The sequence below is a fragment of the Taudactylus pleione genome, unplaced genomic scaffold (assembly GCF_031769625.1).
Source record: "Taudactylus pleione unplaced genomic scaffold, aTauple2 ptg000520l, whole genome shotgun sequence".
Classification (NCBI taxonomy): domain Eukaryota; kingdom Metazoa; phylum Chordata; class Amphibia; order Anura; family Myobatrachidae; genus Taudactylus; species Taudactylus pleione.
This window is the reverse complement of record NW_028284922.1, coordinates 8818605-8831659: the sequence shown is the minus strand read 5'-3', so window position 1 is coordinate 8831659 and position 13055 is coordinate 8818605.

Sequence of the window (13055 nt, the reverse complement as noted above, 5' to 3'; positions counted from 1 at the left end):
CTATAAGAGCCACCATTTTCCCATAGAGAGATGCTCTCACAGGTACTGAGATGTCGCCAGGACTTCACTCAGGATACTAGGGGCTCATACAATTAACAGGTAATCACAGGGTTAATGCTGGAGTAACTGGATACAGTATGTGAGTATACTGAATCTGTATTGTAAGCAGATAGCTTGATTATGGTAATTGAAAACAAACAGCACTTTCCTCAATAAAGACTCATAATAGAATAACACAAAAAGAAACAAAATATACCTTGCGCCAATCTTTTTTTAAAAAACACAATTTAAGTAGGAAAACAGTAATTAATAAATGCTGAATCTGCAGCTCTCTATATAGGAGATCTATTCATAACCTCCTGATCTTACACATGTGGAAAAATAGAAAAAAGGAGAGAGAGCGCTGAAAACAGCTAAATTAAATATATATTTGTTAACAAAGTAATAACTTCTAAAAGTACATAAAATAATTCTTTCAATGAACATATACCAAATGCCGGTCAGCAATATTTATAATCCAATGATTAATCATTAATCTCAATCAGATTGTATATACCACATAGGATTTTAATTTATGTATAAAACGCTAAAAAAAACTAATTCAACAAAATTAAAACACCTTATTAAACCTAAAAAGCCTTCTCTTTTGAATCACTGCCAATTATTTTGCATGCACATTCATGTCTATTTAGGATTTACCATAAATTGATACATATAACAAGTAGGCAAACAGATTCTACTTAGTTTTCAGTTGTGAGGATACATTTGTAGCAATTGATATTTCTTGTACTCGGATACAAATTGATACACAGTATTTAACTTCTGCTGTTTAACCTGATATAGAAGTTTCAAGCAGCACACTATTTATCGATGATAATGTTCTCCGTGTGGGTGTGCTCAGCTGCTGCACCTGTGTAACAGCTTTAAGCGTGAATAAGATATCCAACAATTAATAGCAGCTTGTTAATCTTTAGCCAATACAGTATAGTTCCCCTTTGTTTGCTTGTAGAAGCATAATATGCATATAGAAAAAAACTATTTAACAGTCTCTTAGTTTTTATATATAGACAGCTATTTAGCTGTATATTTGCCAGAGATGTTATTTCTTTAGAGTATGCAGTTTTGGCTAATATCCATCATGGCCATGTGGTAAATAAAAAAATAAAAAAAATTGTTCTTTTTTACCGGGATCCTCCAGGCGGTAAATCACTCTCAGTTGTGTTGATCATCTCTAGTGGTTGAAAGCATTCAATGCCCTTCCAGCTTGTGATCGGTAAGTAGGATCAGTATCTGCCAGCGTCACTTTGTAAAATGCATTTTTCCGCCTAAGAGTTCAGCGGCTTCCTCAGTCAGACATGCTGTGTTATTATTAATTGCACGCTGACACTGCATAGGGGCTGGCTACTGTTGTCCATAAGGACTGGCTGTTGTCTTCTATACAGGGGCTGGCTGGCTGTTGTCGTGTCCATAGGGGCTGGCTGGTTGTCGTTGTCCTGCCCATAGGGGCTGGCTGTTGTACTGTCCTGTCCATAGGGGCTGGCTGGCTGTAGTGCTGTGTTGTCTAGGGGGTACTCTGTCCTTCAGGGGTGCTCTTCACCTGCCCCCAGTGTGATTTTTTTTTTCAAAATTAGTGTTAGCCACACTTGTCATCAGTGCAGGGGTGCTGTGCTGCTGTCTGTTAAGGGGCTGCTGCCTCTTTTCAGGGGTTCACCCCAGTATTAAAAAAAAAGAATTATTTTTTTTTGTGTGGCATGTCAGCCACACCTGTCATCGGCATAGGGGCGCAGGGGTGCTGTGCTGCTGTCTGTCGAGGAGCTGCTGCCCAAAAATAAAAAAACTATTTTTTTTGTGTACGTGTCACGGTGTCAGCCACACCTGGCGGTCACTGTCATCAGCGTAGCTGCGCAGGGGTGCTGTGCTGCTGTCTGTCGAGGGGCTGCTTCCCAAAAAAAAAATTTGTGTACGTGTCAGCCACACCTGGCTGTCACTGTCATCGGTGTAGCTGCGCAGGGATGCTGTGCTGCTGTCTGTTGAGGGGCTGCTGCCTCTGTCAGGGGTTCACCCCCAGTGTGAACATTTTTTTTTTTCTGTGTGCGTGTTAGCCACACCATCAGTTAAAAAATAAAAACAATTTTTTATTGTTTTTTTTTTATTTTGATAAATATTTTTATTGCATTTTGTAAACAAAACCAGTAATAAAAAAATCTCTTTTAAAAAACAAACAGACATGAATATTGCAATGAAAACTTTTATTTTTGTAAGTTATTGGTTTACAAACAGTTTTTTTTTTCATCTTAAACATAGCAGAAATGTTATCCTAACAGCTTATAAAGTTTACAAACCTATATAGAATGGACATCCTAAATTCTAAAACTGTTCTATTCAAAAATATAAAAAAGCAAAGATTATAAGTCTAGTGTGTTATTATGATGTTAGAATGTAGAAGGCCAAAAATTGGGTGGACCACACATGGCTGATTGATCAACCATGGCGACTGGATTAGTGTCATAAGGAAGAGGAGGCTGCAAACTGGGTGTCATGTTATATGAGTTGGCCATATGGGGTATGTTGCTGTTAAGGGATCAGGCTGGTTATCAGTGGACACATTATTATAGTTGTTGTTATTCTGGGTTGCCATCTCCTGAAAGGTGTTTACCAACAGACAGAGACTACCTATCATCAGCTCAGGCATAGACACTTCCTGAGGAACAGAGCTCTGCTCTCTGGAGGGAAGCCAAATAGGTGGGAGCCCCTGTTCCAACATCTGAAGCTCTTCTCTCTCCACATCATCTATCTATTATAGATTTTTTTAAAAAGTAATCGGGACATCTAGTTCCTCTTTCTGTACCCTGCTCACCCTTTTTGGACAGGAAGTGCAGGATGGAAGGCCTCCATGTTGTCTGTGCTCACTATTCCGTATTTCAGTTTGCGATTCAGGTAGGAATAAAGTCGGCTACAGAACACAGAATCACTGGATGTCTTAGTGCATTCAGGCCAGATACGATCCATGAATTCCTAGACAGATTCCGGACAGACGAATCCTTTGCTTGTGATTGTCTTTGGTAATTTTTGGCAAAGGTGGATGTTATAGCCAGACACTTTGAAGGCTGTAACTTTGAACTGCTTTATAGAAAACATGTGAATGAAACCTTTCCACACTGCACAACATGATGGAGAAATCCCTTGAAGTTCAGCACCTAGAGCAACCTTTTTCATGTTCTCTGAGCCCTCTCCTGACTGTGAAGAAAGATTCTCCACACTGTAGTCTTCCATTGTGACTTTTTTATGGTGAATTCAATGTTGTTCACTGGCTGAGATCCATCTCATCTGAGGGTTGGGTTTTCCCCATGCAAATTAGACAATTCACATCCAGAAGGTTGGCAGAATTTGCACAATCTTGGTCTTGAGGGCACCAAGATGAATCAGACAGATCCTCCAGGGTAAGCATCTGATCTGGTGTTGTATCTATTCTATTAAACCTTTGTGTGTGAGTTTAGTCATCTGCTGCTTGTGGTGGAGCTCTTTTTCTGCTTTCTAAATGGATCTACAGACACTTAAAACTTAACTGAAATGTTGCATTTAATGCTCTGTTCCGCTTGTTCACATATCTAAGTAATATGGTTAAGTGTGCAGTGGGAACAATGGCAATTTGAAGTCCACTAACTAACTCTGTTTTTTTTAAATGTACCTGTACAGGTTGGGAAATTCCTTTACAGAACAGCATTGTTTATCTATTTTTGGAAAGCACACTTCCTGTTCCTGGTCCCCTTCTGGGATGAAAAAAAATCCACTCCCTGCAAGCAGGCATGGCGCTCAAGAAAGAATTCCCAAGAAAGACACAACGTAAGACTTAAACCTTAAATCTGAAATGTTGCATTTAATGCTCTGTTCCGCTTGTTCACATATCTGATATGGTTAAATGGACAGTGGGAACAATGGTAGTTTGAAGGCCACTAACTAACTATGTTTTTTTTAATGTCCCTGTACAAGTTGGAAAATGCCTTTACAGAAGGTTTGCAAAGGATTATTTAAGTCAATTGTTTTTTGGAAGTACTCTTCATGGTCCCCTTCTGGGATGAAAATCCACTCCTAGCCACAGAAGCAGGTGCAGGATTCTCAAGAAAGACACAACGTAAGGTATTAAATCAGGGGGGGTAGCCAACCTCGGGCCTCGAGAGCTCATGTTTTCCAGATGACCTAGCTGGTGCACAGGTGTATTCATTACTCACCAAAACATTTAGAAAGATCAACAGGTGCAGTTTATTATAGTTGTGATTCTGTGAGGAGACCTGGAAAATATGCACTGTTGGTAGCTCTCGAGGACCAGGGTTGGCTACTCCTGCCTTAAATCATAGATCTTACATTTGTCCACATATCTGTGCTGGTTAAGTGGCACTTTGAGGTCACTAACTAACTATGTTTTTTTATGCCCTGTACAGGTTGGGAAATGCCTTTTTTAGAAGGTTTGCAAAGGATTATTTAAGTCAATTGTTTATTTGTTTTTGGAAAGCACTCTTCCTGGTCCCCTTCTGGGATGAGAAAATCATCTCCCAGCAGCAGCCATGCTCAAGGATTCTTCTGTGGCAAGGACTGATGTGAATGTAATCACATTTTTTTTAAATGCCTACTCCCCTCCCCTTCTCCTTCATAAATTTTCTTCGGAATCAAAAAACAAAATTAAATTTACTACAAATCAACTCTCCCTGTCCCTGCCCTGCCTGCCTTCAACTACATATATACTCCAACTCCCTCAGGCCTCTCTTGAATAATAAAAGTGTTTCCTGATGTGCTATGTTTGAAGTTAAACTCCCATGTGTTTGTGCTGCCCACTGCTGCAGTCAGCCAGCTATCTTGGTGCAAATTTTGGGCCTAAACTAGATGAAAAAATCAATATTGTGAGCTGAGAGGTGGTTAAAATTGACTAGAAATGAGTGGAAATGAATGTTATTGAGGTTAATAATACTGTATGAACAAAAAAAGGCCAATTTGATGTGATTTTAGCTGTTTTTATGGTTTTTTAAGAAAAAATCCAGATCCAAAACCAAAAAACAAAACACGGAGGTGAGGTTTTGGAAAAAATAATCCAGATCCAAAACCAGGGGAGATCCAAAATCAAAACCAAAACATGAGGGTCAGTGCACATCTTTATTTAGAACCCGACAGTATTTAATCCACAAACTATTTACTAGATTAATCATTTATTTCCTTAATTTCCAAGAAGGTCTATATCTGGATATCTTCCCGATCACAACTGGAACCTTGTGTTAAATATACTATGCTAGTATTTCTATAACCTCTGGATAGTTATTTGACCCTATTTAAATTACACACTATACAGATACAGTCAGGTGCATAAATATTGGGACATTGACAGAATTTTCAAATTTTGGCCTCTATTCACGAGCACAATGGCTTTGAAATGAAACAAACAAGATGTGCTTTAACTGCAGATTTTCAGATTTAATTTGAGGGTAATTACATCCAAATCAGGTGAAAGGTGTAGGAATTACAATGGTTTCTATATGTGCCTCCCACTTTTTAAGGGGCCAAAAGTAATGGGACAAACTAAACAATCCTAAATCTAACTTTCACTTTTTAATACTTTGTTGCAAATCCTTTGCAGGCAATTACAGCCTGAAGTCTGGAACGCATAGACATCACCAGACGCTGGGTTTCATCCCTGGTGATGCTCTGCCAGGCCTCTACTGCAAATGTCTTCAGTTCCTGCTTGTTCTTGGGGCATTTTCCCTTCAGTTTTGTCTTCATCAAGTGAAATGCATGCTCAATCAGATTAAGGTCAGGGGATTGACTTGGCCATTGCATAACATTCCACTTTTTAGCTTTAAAAAACTCTTTGGTTGCTTTTGCAGTATGCTTTGGGTCATTGTCCATCTGCACTGTGAAGCGCCGTCCAATGAGTTCTGAAGCATTTGACTGAATATGAGCATATAATATTGCCCGAAACACTTCAGAATTCATTCTGCTGCTTTTGTCAGCAGTCACATCATCAATAAATACAAGGGAACCAGTTCCATTGGCAGCCATACATGCCCACGCAATGACACTACCACCACCATGCTTCACTGATGAGGTGGTATGTTTTGGATCATGAGCAGTTCCTTTCCTTCTCCATACTCTTCTCTTCCCATCACTCTGGTACAAGTTGATCTTTGTCTCATCTGTCCATAGGATGTTGTTCCAGAACTGTAATGGCTTTTTTAGATGTTGTTTGGCAAACTCTAATTTGGTCTTCCTGTTGTTGAGGCTCACCAATGGTTTAAATCTTGTGGTGAACCCTCTATATTCACTCTTGTGAAGTCTTCTCTTGATTGTTGACTTCGACACATATACACCTAACTCCTAGAGAGTGTTCTTGATTTGGCCAACTGTTGTGAAGGGGTTTTTCTTCTCCAGGGAAATAATTATTTTGTCATCCACCACAGTTGTTTTCCGTGGTCTTCCGTGTCTTTTGGTGTTGCTGAGCTCTCCGGTGCATTCTTTCTTTTTAAGAATGATCCAAACAGTTGATTTGGTCACACCTAATGTTTTTGGTATCTCTCTGATGGGTTTGTTTTGAATTTTCAGCCTAATGATGGCTTGCTTCACTGATAGTGACAGCTCTTTGGATCGAGAGATTGAGAGTCGACAGCAACTGATTCCAAATGCAAACGTCACACCTAGAATCAACTCCAGACCTTTTACCTGCTTAATTGATAATGAACTAATGAGGGAACAGCCCAAACCTGTCCATGAAATAGCTTTTGAGTTGATAGTCCCATTACTTTTGGCCCCTTAAAAAGTGGGAGGCACATATATAAACCGTTGTAATTCCTACACCGTTCACCTGATTTGGATGTAATTACCCTCAAATTAAATCTGAAAGTCTGCAGTTAAAGCACATCTTGTTTGTTTCATTTCAAATCCATTGTGGTGGTGAATAGAGGCCAAAATATGAAAATTCTGTCAATGTCCCAATATTTATGCACCTGACTGTATATCTGCAGATGATGGTCGTTCATACACACTGAATGGCCGTCATCTGTGTCTAGCTGCGGGTCCAGGCGGCCAGGGGGCGTGTCCCACCCCCCTCCCCGCGACTGCCGCTGTGTGTGTACGGGCGGTCTGCAGACATATCTCTCCATCGGCTGTGCAGCACATCCAATGCGATACGTCGGTGAACGACGATGTTCACCGACATATCGCGGGTTAACACTAGCCGATGGGCAGCAGATATATTGGCTGATAAATTGATCACCAATATATCTGTCAGTGTGTACCCAGCATTAATGTTGAATGATGTCCCAATTAGGTATTCAACACCCAATACCTAACCTTCCCTCCCCCTCTACTAGTGATCTCCACCAGTATTCACACACTAAGGGGTCTATTTAGTAAGCAGTGTTAGGAGACAGAGTGAAAAGTGATAATGTGCCAGGCAATCTGCTCCTAACTGCCATCTCACAGGCTATGTTTGAAAAATGACAGTTGGGAGCTGATTGGCTGGCACCTTATCACTTTTCACTCTGTCTCCTAACACTGTTTAGTAAATAGACCCCTAAGGCCCGTCTCACACATACTTTATTACCCGGGAACAGTTTCTTTCACTTTTCTTCTATGAGCATAACTTATAAACAGACAACAGTCACATAAACAGTACAACAATTGTTATGGTTTATGTTTATGGTGGTGCACATACTGTAATGGTTCCTGACATCTACTGCAGATATTACGTTAAAGGGTGATCCTGTTCTATGATTCCAATGGTACACTGCTGTCTTCTACAGTTTTAAATAGTTATTCTTGTTATACTGCTTCTTTGTAAATATATATATGCATAATAAATGAAACTTAATATTGTTATTATTTTATATAGTTTCCAAATATATACTTCCAGGCAGGGGCGTTTCTAGGGAGGAGGGAGCCCGTGTGCAGTCTCTGTCACGAAACCCCTCCTCTCCATTCGGCAGCTGGCTGCACTCTAAGCTGTACGCAGCCAGCGCCGCATTGATAGACTCTGGGCACTTGAGTGTGCCCAGAGTCTATAGCGCATGCACAGGTCACCGGGAAAATGTCCATGGTGGCCATTTTCCCTGTACTGTGCATGCGCACACGATTGGAAAATGGGCGCCGTGGCCATTTTTCAGCCATTTTTACACCACAGACACCAGCGCCAACGTGGGACTCCAGAGGGGTAAGTATATTATGGGTGCAGGGTGTGCAGTGCAGGCCCCCCCTGGACCCAGGGGCCCATGTGCACCGCAACACCTTGCACCCATTATAAATACGCCCCTGCTTCCAGGGCTAGTGGCTGCTCCTCAGATGTAGATGACACATATGTTCATAGTTTGGATGTTGTGTACAGATTACACAGCAGATGTAAGTGGCTAGCTTACTGTCTGAACTTAGTAGGCATAGTTAATGCAGGCTGGGTTTATTGTGTGGTGATTACTTCAGCCAACACGTTATAAATAAATCTTAAATGGATTTCTGCCAAATAGTCAGGATTTTAGAGTAGCTGTTATTTCACCTCTTACGAAGTGGAGTTTTACTGGCGCTTATACAGTATATGGAACAGTCATTGTCTGTGGTGATATCTCTCTATTTTCTGGCAAAACTTGAGTCACTGTAATGGTGCTATAGGGCTACCTCTCTATGGTGCTGTGTCCCTGTCAGCGCTGGTAAGCTGGTGTTTTGTCTCACTTTAGGTGGTTGGAGTTATGTGAGCAGGGGCATATTTATAATGGGTGCAGGGTGTGCAGTGCACATGGGCCCCAGCACCACACACCCTGCACCCATACTTTTTTTTTCATACTTACCTCTCCAATGTCCCATGGAGTAGCGCTGCTGAAAATGCTGGAAAATGCCCACCACAGCCATTTTCCCTCCGTTTTGCGCATGCGCAGTAAGAAATTACAGGGAATATGGATGCCGCACCATATTCGCGGTGAACCGTGCACGCGCAGTAGACTCCAGGCACAGTCTACTGCTCCTGTCAGTTTGCTGACAGCAGCCAGGAAGAGAGGAGGGGGCCCCAGATGGTGAGTGAACACAGACTTTTCTATTGCTGCAATGGTGAGTGCCGTTCCGATTTAGATTTTTTCATATATATATACAGTATATATATTATGTGACAAGAATCACATGGACCGGGTAAAATCCAGCAGCAGCTTTATTTCTCACCACAGGCAGGTATACAGGATATGGCAGTTTTCATAGCCAAGATGTTACACAAAGTCTTCCAAACAGCAATATATTTCTTCAGTGGACACTAACACTAGTCACCCCTGGGCCTATAACCTGGGCGACTACTTCACCACAGGATCAGTTTCCCAGTGTCTCTGCAGCTCTTAAACCAGCATCACAGAGGTGTCTGTCATCAGCTGCCTTTCCAGGCTCTGATTGAGGCAACACCTGAACTGGACATTTCACATTCCTAATGCCTTTGCTCTGCTAAACCTGGGAGATCTGGACATTCCACATTCACTTCATGTGGAACTATGCTGACCCTGTCACACACCTCCCCCCCCTTAGCTTCAACCACCCTGGCGAGCTAAAAAAAACCCTCAGACAAGCTACAGAAGTGCCCAGCTAGTTTGTTGCTCCCTAGGCTTATGTATCGCGCCATGCAAGGCACACTACACACCACGCCATGAGTCATGCCACACAGAAAGTTTAGTAATGTAGGGTAGCATAATGCTGGAAAAAAGTCATTACGTGTAATACAACTTTTTGCCCACCAGTTGTCACTTTTCCTATACTACATAGCGCATACGTCTGATTTCCAATGCATGTTCTGTATCACCGCCCGATGATTGGCTGACAGAAGTGGTGATTCGTTACACTTTACAGTATTACAGCGTTTTCCAGAAGAATGTCTAATAAAGTTTGAAATCATTAAGCTCTGTATTACACACTGACTGTGCGGTCGAAATTGCACACTTGCACCAATGTAAGTACTGTCGGCACTGTTCCAGACCTAGACATTGTAGTGATTTCATTACTTTACAAACTACAGAACTGTAGTAATGGGTGAAGCGTGTGGCCTAGCGGTCTAATGCCTAGTCTCACCGCTTCTCCCTTCTTCTTGTCCCGTGGGTTCGAGACCTTAAATATATAGTTTTTTTTTTATTATTATTATTTTTAAAATCTTCACTTACAATATTCAGTATTCAATACAGTACATGTGGAGAGCATGCCCAGTGCTTCGGGAGTCAAACACAGTGAAAGTGGGATTTTTATTACATACTGTACCTTAGAGCGCAAACTTGCATCAATGCCAGCGCTGTCCCAGACTTGGACACTATAGTGATTTTATGAGTTCAGTAACTGGTAGTGGGCTCTGTTTGAGAGAGAGGTCTCTGCATTACAAACTGACTGTGCGATTAAACCGCAAACTTGAGTCAATGTCAGCATGGTTGGCTTTTAGCCAGCTCTGAAGGGTTACAAATGGGATCTCTGGTGCATGCCCAGTGGAGGGGTTGCAATGACAATGGAATCTGTGGTGCATGCCCAGTGGAGCCAAACCATACGCCATGTATCGCTATGCCATGGCATATGGAAGATGCCCAACTGCGCATGCCCAGTTGTCTGTATTACTACAGTACAGTATGCTGTCGAATCTTCACACTTGCGCCATTCTGCGCTGTCCCAGACTTGTACGCAATAGTCATTTCATGACTTCAGAAACTGCTACAGTAGTGGGCTCTGTTCGAGAGGGAAGTCTCAGTATTACAAACTGACTGTGCATTTAGAGCACAAACTTTCGTCAATGTCGATGCTGTCCCAGACTTGGACACTATAGTGATTTTATGAGTTCAGTAACTGGTAGTGGGCTCTGTTTGAGAGAGAGGTCTCTGCATTACAAACTGACTGTGCGTTTAAACCGCAAACTTGCGTCAATGTCAGCACGGTTGGCACTGTGGTGGCTTTTAGCCAGCTCAAAGGGGTTACAAATGGGATCTCTGGTGCATGCCCAGTGGAGGGGTTGCAATGCATTGACAGTGGCGCAATGCGATAGCCATACCCATGTAGCGCCATGCCATGGCTTACAGTATGGAAGATCATACAGTAGTGGGTCATGATTCACACACAGTGAAAGTGGGATCTCCGTATTACACACTGACTGTGTAATAATAATAAAAACTAAAAAGTGTAACCTTGACTGTAAACGGGTTGTACAGACGTCTGCAATGTAGCGGTTTGATTTCTTATCACTACACTACAGCCACTTGAATACTTCATCATACTGTACAGTAGATGTCACATACTGTACTGTACATGACAGATGTATTTCTTACTAGGAGAGGCTTGTGGGTAAGGGGTTAGGTGATCCACCATGCTTACACTCCTCTCCTTCTGTTCAAGACATTGATAATTTTTTTTAAATGTTCACTACAGTACTGTAGTTCAGTATTGTTATTCAACCCTTACTAAACTCAATACATTATATTGTATACTGTATGTAGATGTTCCCAGCTACAGTACTGTAGTTTGGTGCTCCATATGCCATATAGCGCATTGCTAGTCACGCGCTACGCTGTGGTGTATTGAGTCTCATAGCACTGCGCATGCCCAGTTGTCTGTATTACTGTACATACTGTACTGTACTGACTGTGCACACTTGCGGTAATGTGCTGTAAGTACAGTACAATACTGTCGGCACTGTACCGGACTTAGACATAGTAGTGATTCCATGACTCTAGCAACTACAGTAGAGACAGTGGTCTAGGGGGCTAATGCCTAGCCTCACTGCTTCTACCATTTTCTTGTCCCGCGGGTTCGAGACCTTTAAAATATATACTGTATCATTTTTTTTAAAATCTTCACTAATACATTATCCACAAATTCTGGCATTTATATTCTACAGTACTTTATGACACTATGGACCTCATTCAGAGTCAGTCTTTGCGACCACTCGGTCGTACGCAGCCGGTGTTCGCTAAACTGCGCATGCATAAAATTCGCAATGCGCGTGCGCAAACTAGCTGTTACGATCAGAAATTTATCTCTCCTTGAACACAGCCAGGTCGGTAGTTTGAGTGACAGATGGATGCGTTTGTGGGTGGTAACAGGGGAAGGTGCTTGAAAATGGGGGAACGGGAGATCCGAACGCAGGCGTGCCTCATTATGCAAACAGCATTTTATGGGAGTGCATACGGTTTATGGGAGTGCATAATTAGCAAAGTAGCGTCATGGCACATGTGACATGGGAGGTTTTTACACTGACATGATCGTAGAGCTTAAGAGAGGGTATGGTCAACCTTAAGCTCTACGACCAGTTCCGATGGTTCGCGATGGTCACGATTAATCCTTATATGGCCGGAGATGACGTGTAATGCGTACGAGAAGGGGGCGTATTTTTTTGTATTCCGGGCCGCTTCCTCCCCTTGGTCGGCCAGCAGCCGATCCGGACTTAGGGACGCAACTTGCGAGGGAATCATTTACATATCCGGCCCCTTTTTGCATACGACTGAACGGCCGCAACGTCGAACATCGGTGGCGTACAACCGTGCGGCCGCAACGACCGACTCTGAATGAGGTCCATAGTGATAAGTGATAAGAAAGTGATAAGGTGCCAAACAATCAGCTCCCAACTGTCATCTCACAGGCTGTGTTTGGAAAATTACAGTTGGGAGCTGATTGGTTGGCACCTTATCACTTTCTTACCACTTTTCACTATGTCTCCTAACACTGCTTAGTAAATAGATCCCTAAATTGAATATGGCCCTCAGTGAGTACAGTATGTGTACTGTACTGTATTCTACTGTACTGTAAGTTCCGTGCAGCTGTGAAATCACTGGGATGGGCAACAGGGATACTGTATATGACTGCAGGCGGCAACCCCCATCGGCCGGCGCCCCTGGTGAGGGCAATCCTGGCCAATAGGAAGATACGCCCCTGCATCTGTGTGTTATTGACTTTTTGTCCCTTTTTAATGACAGATGTTGGGTCTCAGACGTACTTAAAGACTGAATTACACACAAACACCAATTTTATAAATGAATGACAATTTTTACTTAAACTAACATACTATACTGTACTGTATGCAAGTAATC